Source organism: Phragmites australis, chromosome 17 (assembly GCF_958298935.1).
Source record: "Phragmites australis chromosome 17, lpPhrAust1.1, whole genome shotgun sequence".
In the NCBI taxonomy this organism is placed as follows: domain Eukaryota; kingdom Viridiplantae; phylum Streptophyta; class Magnoliopsida; order Poales; family Poaceae; genus Phragmites; species Phragmites australis.
In genome coordinates, this window is record NC_084937.1 from 11708364 (window position 1) to 11723094 (window position 14731).

The 14731-nt window shown below is 53.4% G+C and overlaps 1 pseudogene; it reads left to right on the forward strand.

The window, feature by feature from the left end:
* Positions 1-14731, forward strand: part of LOC133896865 (obtusifoliol 14-alpha demethylase-like) — a 51419-nt pseudogene that overhangs the window by 13577 nt on the left and 23111 nt on the right.

Below are 14731 nucleotides of genomic sequence, written 5' to 3' on the forward strand. Positions count from 1 at the left end.
AACCGGGTGTGACAGAGGTGGTATCAGAGCCATACTGACCGTAGGACGCAAGCCTAGATAGAATGATCGTGCCATAAGGTCATATTTTAAAAGCCTATTTTGAAAAAAACTATCCCTGTGCTTTTCTGACCTCTCAGTTTCTCTCTCTACTTACCTATTTCACTCTTTTGAGAAAAATAAATTTCCAACACTCCCCTTTTGAAACTTTTAGTTGTTGAACCGTCCGAGTTACTCTGTTCGAGGACGATGCACTTGAAGATCTCTCTTAGCGCTCCTACCTTGAGTAAAGATTTATATGATAAAGATGAAGATCCATCATAACAAGGAAGATTCATCTACCACAACACTGAAGACATGAAGATCTGCCTCTGCGCTTCTCCCAGTTTTAGTTCTTCGAGTTATAGGAGGATTTTCCCCTGTTCTTCGGAAGCGTTAGAGCGATGTTGGTAGTGTGTGCTTGTGTGGTGTGTCTTGTGTGATTTGGGTTTTCTGTTTGAGTGCTAGAATGCGTTGTGGGATGCTTTAGCATTTGGTAACAGCAGTGTTCCTTATATATCTTTATAGTTAATAGTATAGCTGGGTTTTCTCCTTCTAGTCCTTTCTCTTCTTGCCAAACCTTCTTCCTCAATCCTGATGAGATGGTGAACACAAAGAAAGATTAGCTTGGTAAAGGTACCAACAACAATAATAGCAGCATCCAGTAGAAGCCACGTCAATTCAACAAGGAAGAATTTTTGGAGACACAGACCCAAATCTTTCAAAATATGGCTCAGAATATAGAAAGTTTGCAACAGATCGTTGAATCTCTGGGTGTAGAAGATGAGCGTGGAAAGCAAGGCAACACCAAGATGAGGAAGAAATCCTTTGAAGACCATCAAACAAACAATAGTTCTTGGTTACGTTCCACTCCCGGACAAGCACTTTGTTATGTCAACGAGGAAGTTTCACAGGTTAAGAGAAAATTTGTAGAGTACCCCTACAAGGAAGGTGTGTTTTTGCTGTGAAGAAGAAAGACGCTATGCCAATGGATGTCCCCTAAGGATCCTTGTACCTGATGATATTAAGGTGTGTGTCGACTCTGGAGAACCTACGCGCTAGGTCTAAGGATGTCCCATGAAGCACCCTGCACGGAACTGGATCAACCCCAAGTCCTATATGAAGATCTCAGTTCAACATTCTGACTGTCACGACTTTCAAGTTGTATCTCAAGATAGCCAAGATCGACGAGATCCCATCAAGCTCACAGAAGCTCAGTAGACACACAAAAAAAGAGAGTGATATATTCCATGTCAAAGGCTACATGACTATCTACTTCTCAAGAACTGGAAATGTAAGTCAGAGAAGTTCGCTCCTTTTTAAGGGGTAGTCTTCCTAGCTAATCTCGTGGTTCTGGAATCTAAAGACAGATATTGGAAACAGCTAGCCAGCAAAGGTAATAAGGTTGCCAAAGGAAGGACAGTACCCAAAAGATGCACTCTGACCATAGAAGCGACTACTAAGAACAAGTACTCTTTTCTCAGAATTAGAATATGGCTTACTAGATCATCAAGGATAAGAAGGTCTGCCAAGGTCAATCAACAGATGAGAAGATCCTAGGAATGCTAAAGCTACGGAATTCTCAGGAACCAGAAAGCACTAAGATGTATCATGATCTCAAGGATTGTTATCGGTAGTATGGAAACAAGAGTGGTGTAGAAAAGTATATGGTCTTATGTGACACATGTCAAAAAATTTAGAATAGTACATCAGAGACAACTACAACCGTTGAAGATACAAGGAATGGAATATCCGACAAAATCAAACATACTCAGGGTAATCAATTAAGATTTGTCGAGATAGTTGCGAAAGACGTCAAAAGCAAGGTTAGCAGAGTATGCCTGGGCAATGAGGTTAACACTGAGAAGAAAAAAGAAATTTGGAAAGCAAGAAGAAATTTTTGAGGACCAAGTTCTCTTGTCTCTTTTCCGAACAGCCTGAATCTCGAGGGCGAGATTCCTTTAAGGGGGTAGATTTGTAACACCCTGATTTTCAGATTTCTCAAATTTCTAAAATTTTCCAAAAGTATTGAATAGCTTCCCCAGTATTATAGGTTTGAAACCTATTTTCTTAATCAATCAATCAATATAGGTTATTATTTTCTATGCATTGCATGCTGAGTTTTGTTAGGAGCCAGGTAAATATATTAGAGTTCTTTTTTCCTTTTTTTTTCTCTTTGGTGTTTTGAGTGAAAAAGATTTTGAAAAGGTTTTTACAAAACTCAGTAGTGAATAAGTTAAGGATCTTAATGGTTGGAATTCAAAATCTTTGAATTCATCATCTATTCAATCCTTGATCATACCTGATTCTTCCCTAGTTCAATTCAAATCTTATCCAAACCATTGTTTAAAGTTAATCTCTCATCTTTCTCAAATTCTACCCAAAATCTAAATTCAAATTCCTTATCTAGTCCTATTCTTGTTCAACCTCATTTTTTGTTTCTCTTAAATTCACTCCAAACTCAATTCAAATTCAAATCCTATTCAAATTTCTCTGCAAAGTTTTTTTTCTAAACCCTATATATACCTAAAGTGTCTTTGGACTCAATTTTGTTCAAGTCCAAACCCTTAGCCAAGTCTTCTAGATGGCCCAACAAAGGATCCACGAAATCTGCAAATTTTCGCGGAGTCCTGAACAACCTCATCTTTCCATGACGTTTCGGAGTTGAAAACAACCTCAAATGCAAATCTTGACAATACCAAAGTTGTAGCTCACGTCGAGATCTTCGATTTGAACCTATGGAAGTCCTCTTTTGGATAATGGAGCTGGGAGTTATGGCCCCCGAAATCAGTGCTGCGCAGAGAAGTCCGAGTTCAAGCAGTTTATCTTGTGGCGCATTTTTCGAAATCAAGATGGCGTTTTCAGAAGTTCCAATGACTACAAAAGTTGTAGATATTTTTGCGTACTACAATTTAGAATCAAGAAACGTCCAATTTGGCATCCGGACGATGGAGATATCATCCTCGGAATACAGAGCTACGAAAAAGAAAATCGTAACCGACTCAAACTCGAATCCGATCCGTGTTCGGTTTGGACTCCACCTCAGCCAGCCGTCCCTAGCCCTATATATATGAGTTGCACGCCCTCTTCCACCCCTATTCCACGCCTCCAAGCCCTAGAAGTCGCTGCTGCCCTGTCCGTGAGTCGCCGGAGTGCCGCCGTTCGCCGGAGCCGCCGCCGCCATCGCCCGTGATACGCTACGTCGTCTACTCCGCGAATCCTCCTTCTTCCACCATCAAAGCAAGGTGAGGACCCCTTCTTCTCCTCCCTTACTACTATTTTAGCATCATACTAAGTCCCTAGCTAAGCCCTAGCCCCGGCCAAAGCCCGATCTATGCCGTCATGGTCGTCACCGTTGCGGACAGCAGCGAGACAACCGCGCTGTAGCTGATTGGCATCGATGTTCCCGATCGACCAGAGGTCAAATCACCAAGCCCTTTCAGCGGTACATGTCCCATGATGTTCCCCACGCCCCAACCAACCGGTTTGGCCAGTAGATTAGCCAAACTACCGCAATCAAGGCCGACATACCCGCTGTCCGGTTTCTGGACGTGTTCTGCACGCGCACCGGATTTGCATTCGCATTCCCCGTCAATCCAAAAGCCGTATGGATGCACCAACTACGTCACGGCGTGTCCTATGGAGTCTTCTACGTTACCCTAGGAGCCCATCCCCGTTTGTGCAGCGACACGACCAAGACGCCATTGCCAACCACAGCACGTCGCAGCCATCAACCGTTTCATCTGTGCTGATCGTTCTTCCTCTCAGTGGATGATCTACCCAAAACCCATGCTATAACATTGTGTTCCTGGGTTATATGAACATCCTTGTTCAAATGGTTCCTCAAATTCCATAGCCAATCTCCTGGATCGCGAGCATCTTTGTTCCTGCATATGTTCGCAGTCACCACCAAACCTAGAAGCAGTCATCGCTGTTTTGCCGCTACCTCGGATGACCCCTTCCAAAATCAACCATACCGCTGAGTTAGTCTTTCCGCGTTCTATGCCATGCTTCCCTCATTTCATTAAAATACCACTGAAGCTGACATCGATGTTTGTGGCCACGTGCTCAATCGCCATCTTCGACAAAACCTCTACATAGAGTCCAGTAGTATCCCTAACCTAGAAGTGCAACATTCAACCCTTTTGATCCATCATAGGTGGTCGATACTAGATCTCAGTATATCCCTTCTTTAATCCAACATGGTACTTGCATAGCATGCCAATTCAACGCCACATCATTCTCCTTAGCCTAGTCAGTGAAGTCTAGTCTGCCCTACACTTCTTGAATCTTGCACAATAATGTTGTCAAGCCTGACACAGTGATTGTGCAATAAAGCCTTTTCCACAGGAAGATAGTTCCGGAAAATCAGTTTTTCTTTTTTAGTCTAATCCATCTCCCGAAAGCTGTTCTTTTTTCATCTTAACTCCGATTTAGGCGATTCTTATGTCTAAATGTTCCTAAAATCATCCCTATCCAACCATAGTGTTTTTAAAGTGTTTTAATGATGTTTGTATGTTGTTCTTAGTGTTTGCTTTATGTTGTTTGTCGGTAGTTCTCGCGATTAGTTGATAACATTCTGGAGCAGTTCGAGGGACTTCAAGACCAAGATTTCGACAACACTGAGCAGCATTGGGTAAAAGGTAAGTGTCCTTGATCATATTGAACCTATGTTTCTAAATGTTTTGTTTTACAAAACTGCATGCAGTGTCAATATGATGGGTAGTCACCTATGTTAGGGTTTTCCCTAGATTTTCCCTTATCATCCCTTGGAACATAGATGGTTTATGGTTAGGTGTCCTTTGTGGGTAGATTGCTTAGCCATGCTTTTGGGATGTTGAGAAGTGTCATAATCTTGACTAATGAACATATACAACATTGATGGTTAATTTGTTAATGGTCTAGCAACATGGAATCTTAGGCCTTGAGCAAAGTAGTTTTGATGGTTGTCATGGTTATGATGTTGATTTAGTGTTTGCTCAAGTAACCTAAGTAAGGACCGGTTCGTGGAGTGACAACCGAAGAAGTAACATACCAACCACGAGGCTGATATGGGTAAGGCGTGACATACTAATTAGAGTCTATCCAGTGTGTGTTGGGTCAGCACAAAAGGGGGCTTCTGGGTAGGAGCTTAGGTTGCGTAAAGCCTGGCGGTGAAACCTAGTGGGCAGATACATACTGGATTAGTCTCTGGTTAGTGGAAAGTGTCATACAGTGATTCTTGACGGCACACCACTAGCGTGTGTTAAGTGTTTCGCGAACATGGCAACATGGAATTCACTGACTCGTGGGGAAAGCTGGACAACCTCTACAGAGTGTAAAACTATTATAACAACCGTGCTCATGGATATGAGAGACTTGGATCCTCACATGATTAGTGGGTTATGGTTCTGGTACAGGGAGTACTAGATGGTTGTGGTTATGGTTTTGGTACAGGGAGTACTAGATGGTTTTGGTTATAGTACAGGGAGTACTAGACGGTTATGGTGTGCATGGTGGGGAGCCTTGTATGCTGCGTGTTGGATTGTGTGGGTTACATTCACTTAATAATTGCTTAATGTTTTTGAGTCCAAATATGTTTTCAACACTCGCATTTATACAAATATACCATTTGTTAGCCTATTCTTGATATAAGCCTACATATCATTACTTTCCCCCACTTGCTGAGTACTCTATGTGCTCACACTTGCTATTTTCCCTACACCATGCGACATGTATGCTGCTGCTCAGTGAGTGAAGATGTTGAAGACTATCAAGACGAGGTTGTGACGTTCTAGGCGCGTGTCTCCCGGTCGGTTGCCTGCGGTGTTGTTGGGCACCAGTGCTTCTGTTCCGCTGCAGATATCTTCATAGAAGACAATATATGTCAATTGCTGTACGAATTTAACGTTTATTTAATAAAAGTATTGCTTTTGCTACTTCACCTGTGACGTCCTTATGTGTGTTGAACATCCTGGGCACACATAAGCCGCATCTGGTTTTGGCCGTTAAAACTGGGTATGACAGACAGCTGGCATGCCAGGTAGGGGGGAAGCATCCCTGAATTTGTTTGTTTGTTTTCTTCTGCAGGAAAAATTGCCGGTGGTCATCGCCTCCAGCGCTCCGGCTCCAGCTCCAGCGGGGAAATGGAGACCCTCGCTTAGGAGGCCCCAGTCGCCACAGCGTCCCAGCAGCAGCCGCAATCTGCACGCACGGTGTTCCCCTCTCAAGGGGACCAGGGCACTGGGCCCAGCAGGGCCGCCGCAGCCGTCGCCGGTGCACCACCCAACCCCCAGCAGGTGGCCGAAACTCCTGCCGCCAGGTCCGCGTTTGGACAGCACCGGGCGCCGCTCCGGCGTAGGCTCACCTTCGGCGAGGCCAGTCCCGGGAGCGCGCTGCTTGCGGCGCACGCTCTCCTCAGGCATCCGCCAGTCCAGGCGGCGGGGGAAACCCCGGAGGGCCACTGGCTCCAGGAAGTCACCGCCCTAGTCGGCACGGCCCACCGCTAGGTGCTGGCTGAGAGTTCCTGCGCCACCTCCCAGCGTGGCGCCGCTAGGACCGGCCCATCGTCAGGTGGCGGTCGCGCTGGCCGGGGGGCCTCCAGGCAGAGCGCCGCCCCCCTGACCACTTCTGGAACCCAGGACCTCCGATTACACCTCAACGAGCGGAGGGGCATCGAAGACGCGCGTGTCACTCTCGAGCGCCAGCGGGAGACCCGGCAGGAAGCTGAAGCCGAGGACCAGGCCTCCTCTTTGCCGGCCCATGATCACCAGGGCTCCCTGGCTCGCCGGCGTTCACCGCCCAAGGGTGCCGCCCGCTCCGCAGGGTACGGCACCGGTTGCCGTGCCTTCACTAGTGAGCTCCGCCGGGTCAAATGGCCCACCAAGTTCTGCCCCGAGCTGCCAGAGAAGTACGACGGGTCCAGCGAGCCCGTCGAGTTCCTCCAGATATACACCACCGCTGTCCAGGTGGCTGGTGGCGGCGAAAAGTTGATGGCTAACTACTTTCATGTTGCCTTGAGGGGCTCTGCCCGCTCTTGGCTTATGAACTTACCCCCAGGATCTATCAGCTCCTAGGATGATCTTTGGCACCAGTTCGTGTCTAATTTTCAGGGCATATTCACGCGCCCCAGCCTGGAGTGCGACCTCCATGCCGTCAAGCAGCAGGAAGGGGAGACGATGCGGCGCTTTATTCAGCGCTTCAGCCAGGTCCGCAACACCATCCCGCGGATAACCCCCCACGCTGTCATTGTCGCATTCTGGCAGGGCGTCCGCGACAAGCGGATGCTCGAGAAGCTAGGCACGCACGAGGTCGAGACCACTGCGGAACTTTTCACGCTGGCCGACAAGTGTGCCAAGGCGGTGGAAGCTCAGGCATGGCACGTTCCGCACCCTGAGCACCCCGCCGCCGATCAACCAGGTCCTTCCCGCTTCGACAGGCGGGAAAAGAAAAAGAGAAGGAGGCGCGAGGCTGTCCTCGTCGAGCCAGCCCAAGGCACCGCCTTTGGGCCGGTCTAGGAGCCCGACCGCCGGCAAGCACGCCGAACGGCCCGCACCCGTGAGGGCTCCGGCCTGAGCCCCTCCTAGGGCTCCGGCTCCTGCAAGGGCTCCTGCTCCAGCAAGGGCCCCTGATCCTGCGGGGCCCGAGCTGGGGAAGTGGTGTCCGATTCACCAGACCAGGTGGCATGACCTCACAGAGTGCCGCACGGTCAAGGGCCTCATCGAGCAGCGCCAAAGGGACCGCGAGGAGCCCCGCTAGGGTGGCGACGACGAAGCCGCCCCCAACAACTTAGAGCTCGGCTTCTAGGAGCCTGAGCACACTATCGCCTTCATCGACGAAGGCGCGTACATGCCATCTTCCCACCACAGTGTCAAGACCATGCGGCGCGAGGTGTGCTCGGCGACCCCGAGCGAAGAGGCCGTAAGGCCCCTGAAGTGGTCGGACGCCCCGATCACATTCAGCTTGGCCGACCACCTCACCAGTACTGCAGGCGTGGGGCGACTACCCTTGGTAGTGTCCCCCACCATCTGCAATGTGAAGGTTAGCAGAGTGCTGATCGATGAGGGCGCAGGCCTTAACCTCCTCTCCAAGGAGGCTTTCGAGAAGCTGCAGGTGCCCTTCAGGCGCCTAAAGCCGTCGCTCCCGTTTTACGGGGTGACGCCCGGGCACTCCCTGCCCCTCGGGCAGGTCAAGTTGCCCGTGACATTCGGGAGCTAGGACAACTTCTGGACGGAGAACGTCATCTTCGACGTCGTGGAGCTCCCCCTCCCCTACAACACCATCCTCGGGCATTCGGCGCTCGCCCGGTTCATGGTGGTCACGCACTATGCATAACTCACGGTTAAGATGCTGGGCCCAGCGGGCCCCATCTCCGTGTCCATCGAGACTAGCAGCGCCGTCTCCTGCGCCGAGCAGTTATACTCAACCTTGGTCTCAGCTAGAGCCGAGGTCGAAGGTCGCCCAGGGGGCCCAGGACCCTCTTCATCCAAACCCCAACTCGCTGCCGACGCCTCCGTTCCTACGAAGGAGGTCGTGGTAGGCGAAGACGCCTCCCAAGTCGTCCGAATCGGCGGTGACTTGGGCGGCAAATAGGAAAGCGCGCTCGTCGCCTTCCTCCAGGCTAACATCGACATGTTTGCATGGTAGCAGTCTGATATGCCCGGGATCCCTAGGGAGGTGATCGAGCACCACCTTGCTGTGCGCCCGGACGCACGCCCGATGAAGCAGAAGGTCCGGCGGCAGGCGCCCGAGCGCCAGGAGTTCATGCGGGAGCAAGTCAGCAAGCTCCTTGACGCCGGATTCATCCGAGAGGTCCTCCACCACAAGTGGCTGGCGAACCCAGTTATCATCCCGAAGGCCAACGGCAAGCTTCGCATGTGCGTGGACTACACCAATCTAATGAAGGCTTGCCCCAAAGATCCTTTCCCTTTGCCCCGCATAGATCAGATTGTAGATGCAACCACGGGATGTGATCTTTTGTGTTTTTTAGATGCAAACTCTGGTTATCACCAGATTCGCATGGCCATAGAGGATGAAGAAAAAGCTGCTTTTACCACCCCGGTGGGGACATATTGCTATGTGTTGATGCCTTTTGGTCTGCGCAACGCTGGGTCTTCTTTCCAGCGTGCTATCCGCATCACCCTTGATTCGCAGGTTCGCCGCAACATCGAGGCCTACATCGATGATCTCGTGGTCAAATCCTGAGACTGCGCCACCCTGCTCGATGATCTTGCTGAAACTTTCAATAGTCTCCGCACTACCCGCCTGAAGCTCAACCCCGAGAAGTGCGTCTTCGGGGTGCCTGCGGGCAAGCTCCTCGGTTTCTTGGTCTCCAGCTGAGGGATCGAGGCCAATCCAGAGAAAATTTGGGCCATCGAGCAGATGCGACACCCGGCTCGACTCAAGGAGGTTCAGCGTCTCGCCGGCTCCATGGTGGCCCTCGGGCGCTTCATCTCCAAACTCGAGGAGCGAGGACTCCCCCTTTTCAAGCTTCTTAAGAAGACCGGTCGTTTCGACTGGACACCGGAGGCCGAGCAGGCCTTCCACGATCTGAAGAAGTATCTCACCTCACCACCCGTACTGGTGGCCCCATCCGAGGGCGAGCCAGTACTGCTCTACGTCTCGGCCACTCCTCAGGTCGTGAGCATGGTACTGGTGGTGGAGCGCAATGAGTGCACGGGGTTAGGTGCTGGGTCCCAGCTCTCGACCACCCCCGAGCACTCCCCTGTCCTCGTGGCTCCCCCCGAGCAGGGGGTCGAGCCCGAGCACTTGGCTCTCCCCGAGCAGGGGGTCGAGCCTGGGCACTTGGCTCCTCCCGAGCAGGGGGTCGAGCCCGAGCACTTGGCTCCTTCCGACCAGGGAGTCGACCCCAAGCACCCGGTCAGCCCCGACCACGTCGCCGAGCTCGGGGGCTGTAGCAGGCCCTCGGGTGAAGCCGCAGCCTGGGCCCGTCGGGTATAGTGACTGGTGTACTTCGTCAGTGAAGTCCTCCGGGAGGCCAAGACAAGGTACCCCCAAGCTCAGAAGCTGCTCTACACCGTGCTCATCGCTTCTCGGAAGCTACGCCACTACTTCCAGGCGCACAAGGTCTTGATGGTTACCACGTACCCACTAGGGCCCATCCTCCGGAACCGAGAAGGCACCGGGCGTGTCGTCAAGTGGGCGGTGGAGCTGGCGGAGTTCGACCTGCACTTTGTCAACCGCCAGGCGATCAAAAGCCAGGCGCTCTCTGACTTCGTGACAGAGTGAACACCCGTCCTTGAGGTCGTCCGAGAAGAAATCTCCACATATCCCGGGCAAGATGCGCCCGGGTACTGGATTATGCATTTTGACGGTTCCCTCACGCTGAAAGGCGCGGGGGCTGGAGTGGTTCTCACCTCCCCAACGGGTGAAGAACTCCGGTACATCGTGCAGCTACAGTTCCGCGCATCCAACAACATGGCAAAATATGAGGGCCTCATCGCCGGCCTCCGAGCCGCGGTGGGCCTCGGGATTCGTCGCCTCCTGGTCAAGGGAGACTCCCAGCTGGTGGTCAACCAGGTATCGAAAGAATACCAGTGCACGAATCCTCAAGTGGCGGTGTACGTGGCGGCAGTCAGGAAGCTAGAGAAGCGCTTCGACGGCCTGGAGCTGCGGAACATCTCTCGCCGCGACAACACTCTGGCCGATGACCTCTCTCGCCTGGCCTCCTCCCGTGCACGCGTCCCTGCTGGAGTCTTTGAAGAAAGACTCACACGGCCTTCCGTCTTGCCTGTGGAACAGGACGAAGGGGAAACCTCGAGCTTAATTCAAGGGACCCCGGCGGTGCCCTTAGTGGGAAGCCCCGACAGGGTGCCACCGTCCGACGAGTGCGCTGTGCTTGCTGGCAGTTCTTGAGATGCCTCGTGGATGGACGAGATCCGAGGGTACTTAAAGGAAAAGTTCCTCCCCGGGGATGAGGCCTCTGCTGAAAGAGTTGCTCGGCAGTCCAAACGCTATGCCATAGTAGATGGGGATCTCTACCGGCGTGGCGCAGGCGGCATCCTCCTTAAATGCATCACTCGGGCAGAAGGCGGCGAGCTTCTCGCTGAGGTCCATGAGGGCGAGTGCGGTGGCCATGCATCGTTTCGCACGTTGGTCGGGAAGGCCTTCCGGCAAGGTTTCTACTGGCCTACAGCCCTCCAGGATGCTTCCGAGCTGGTTCGGCGCTGCAGGGCATGCCAGTTCCATACGAAGCAGATTCACCAGCCAGCTCAGGCTCTTCAAACCATCCCCCTGTTATGGCCTTTCGCGGTCTGGGGGCTAGACATTCTGGGTCCATTCCCCCGAGCAATCGGGGGCTATGAGTACCTTTACGTCGCCATCGACAAATTCACCAAGTGGCCGGAGGCGGTTCCAGTCGTCAAGGTGACCAAGAACATGGCGCTCCAGTTTATCGACGGTATCACCAGTCGCTTTGGTGTCCCGAACCGGATCATCACCGACAATGGCACTCAGTTCACAAGTGCCCTGTTCGGGGACTACTGCGAAGACCTCGGCATCAAGCTCTGCTTCGCCTCCGTCGCTCATCCTCGGAGCAATGGGCAGGTCGAGCGCGCCAATGCAGAGATACTGAAGGGGCTCAAAACCCGGACCTACAACGTGCCCGCAAAGCATGGGAAAGGGTGGATCGATGAGCTGCCTGCCATGCTATGGGCCAATCGGACCACGCCAAGTCGCGCTACAGGGGAGACTCCTTTCTTCCTTGTGTACGGCGCTGAGGCGGTCCTCCCCTCCAAGCTCACTCTAGGCTCCCCTCGGGTGCATGCCTACTCTGAAGGCGAACAAGAGCAGCAAAGGCGCGACGGCATCGACTATTTGGAAGAGCGCCGGCGGCGTGCTGCCGTCCGAGCAGCCTGCTACCAGCAAAGCCTGCGGCGCTACCATCAGTGTCACATCCGGGCCCGGTCTCTCGAGGTGGGGGATCTAGTTCTCCGACGCGTCCAATCGCGCGAAGGAAGGAATAAACTGTCCCCTATGTGGGAAGGCCCATTTACCGTGATCGGTGTCCCACGAGAAGGCTCCTTCTGGTTGGCTACAAAAGATGGGCAGCCGTTCCCCAACGCGTGGAACATCGAGCACCTGCGCAAGTTCTTCCCGTAGATAGCCATGTATGCAGGCTCAGGTCAACCAGGCCGGGGGCTTCCCCCCCCCCCCCTCGCCCAAGTTGACCGGGGGCTACCACTAACTGGGTAAGTCACCCAACCTTGTAAAAATTGTCAATACAATACATAAATCAATGAGCCATTCTTATGTCAAAATTTCATTCTTCTGGATTCCATATGTTTAATCTGTCTGGTGAGATGCTCGATTGTGCGAGAAAAGTTCGCTCTCTCATTTTCCCCGTTGATAAAAGAATCCCGATCAGTATGCGCGCGGGCAGTTTCCACTGACTTACGTCTGTTGTGGTAGGCTGTGGTGTTCGGTGTCGTGGCAGGCTCCCGGGCATCACCGAGTCCCTGAGGTTCTCGGGTAATCCTATCGCTCGAGCTGCTCGAGTAGTCCGGAGCCTAGGCCCCAGGGGCGGGCTATCGGTGCTCGGTCTGGTCTGTCATACCCGGGCGCCACTGAACCATAGGACCTCTGGGTTATGCCTCTGCCTGTTTCTATCCGCCGGTCTGGATATTCGAGAGGTCTCAAGTCGAAAGCGAGAGCAGTCTATAATGAGTACCGCACTAACAGAGCGCACCAAGCAAAGAATTTTTCTATTTTTCTCAAGTCACAGATCGATAGTCAAAACAGAAAGTAGCTTGACCGCGAGGGCCTCAGTGCCCAGGTCGCTGCTCGGCCCTAGGGGTCCTCGGGTGGTCCTACTACTCAGGCATGAGCGGTCGGGATCGCCTAATCCTGGGCCCCCCTTGCACCCCCCAGTGCTCGGGCGCCCCAGCCGTGGGAACCAAGTTCCCGGGCACCCCGAGCTCAGAGCGCATGCCTCTCTTGGATCGGTTGGTCGAAAAGCTGACAGCTGTCCGGTGAGTGGTCAAATTCATATGAATTTACATTCAGTAATATATTGTTCCCGAGTTGTCCTCGGGGCCCTTGTACTCTAATCTGTTCGGCGAGATGGTCTCCTCGCGCACAAAACCCTGCCATGTGTCCGCTTGTCCCGGAATGACAGAACGGACAGTAGAAAGGTGTACCGTACGTACGGCAATGTCTGACCGAAGTCTTTCATGGTGGCCGTGGTGTTCGGACCGCTTAAAAGGCCCCGGGCACTACTGAGCCTCTGGGGTTCTCGGGTTATCTCACGGCTCGAGCTACTCGAGCGATTGAGAGCCTAGACCCTGGGGGCGGGCTGTCGGTGGTCGGTCCGGTCCGTCCTAGCCTGGGCACCACCAAACCGTGGGGACTCTTGGTCGCATTCCTGCCCGCACGTGTCTCCAGTATACCTATTTGAGTGGTCGCAGAGTGGGAAAGTGTTCACTGGTCATGGTGTGCTCCATGCTGGATCGATCTATCTCCCGAGCAAGGAAGTTCGTGCCTTTGTCTTTTGACTTAGCCGTTGCGGATTCGCGAGGGCTCGGGGGCTGAAAGCGCAGAGAAGGCCTCACTGCTCGGGCAACGAGTGGTTGGGGCGACTTCGTTCTCGGGGAGGGAAAGGTCAGGCTCGGTCCGACTGAGTACTCCTTGGGGCATCAAGTGAAAAGAACAGAAACTTCATCAAGCACTCAGAAGAACACTGCAGTTGCGACCCCAAAGAAAGGCTTCCATTATATTCACAAAATAGGACAGCTATTCTGAGGGATCACTCCCATATTTACATCAAGTCAAAGAAAAAAAAACTACAAAAGCCTAATCTAAGTCGGAGCCCTCGCCGCTGCTCCCCAGGTCCGGAGTCGGCGGCGCCTCTTGCGTGAAGCAGGCCGCCACCTCTGCGGCGGCGCCCCGAACTGCCTCCCGGGCGGCCTCCTCCTCGGCTTCGACCACTCCTTCCCGAGCTGGTTCCAGCGGGAAGTTTGGGTCCCGGCTTGCTCGGCCACCGCTTAGGCCAAGCCTCGCCCTTCCCGGGCGGCTAGCTCCTGGACGGCCTGGGGGAGCGCCTCGAGGCGCTGGCTGATTGTTTGGAAGCTAAGGGCGATGTGGCCGATGCCCGTCGCCTTCGCCTCCACGTGGACTCGCCTGAGCCCGGCCACCCTCACGGACCTCTGCGCTTGCCGAAGGATGTCTTCCATCATCAGCTTCACGTTGGCCCATTCGGTCTTGGCGGTCTTGAGCTCCTCCGTCATGCTCCGCAGCCGCTCCTCGAGGCCCTGTCCCCCAGCCGCGCCGGCCGCACTGGCGCCGGACGCCTGGAATTCAGCCTGCTTCACCCGCTTTGCAAGGGAGGAGAGGGCCTGTTCGCGGGTGGTCAGCTTCGACTCCCACTTGGTGGCCCGCTCCTCCTGAGCGGCTCAGGCCAGCACCGCCTCGGTGGCCTCCGTCTCCCGGAGGATCAGCAGTTCCTCCCGGGATTCCAGATCCGCCGTCGTGATGCTGACGTCGGTCTCTCTGATCGGGACGTCCTCCTCCCGACGCTGGAGTTCAGTGCGGATCTGGTCAGCCTCGCCTTTCTGGTGGGCCATGTCAGCCTGGGAGGCCTCCGCCATCCTCTCGCGGGCCAGGACCGCCTCCTCCCGCGCTTGTGCCTGCCTCTCCCTGGCGAGCGCCTCGGCAGCCTGCTGCTGCGATGCCTCGGCCAGGCGGGCGGCTTCTTTTTGCT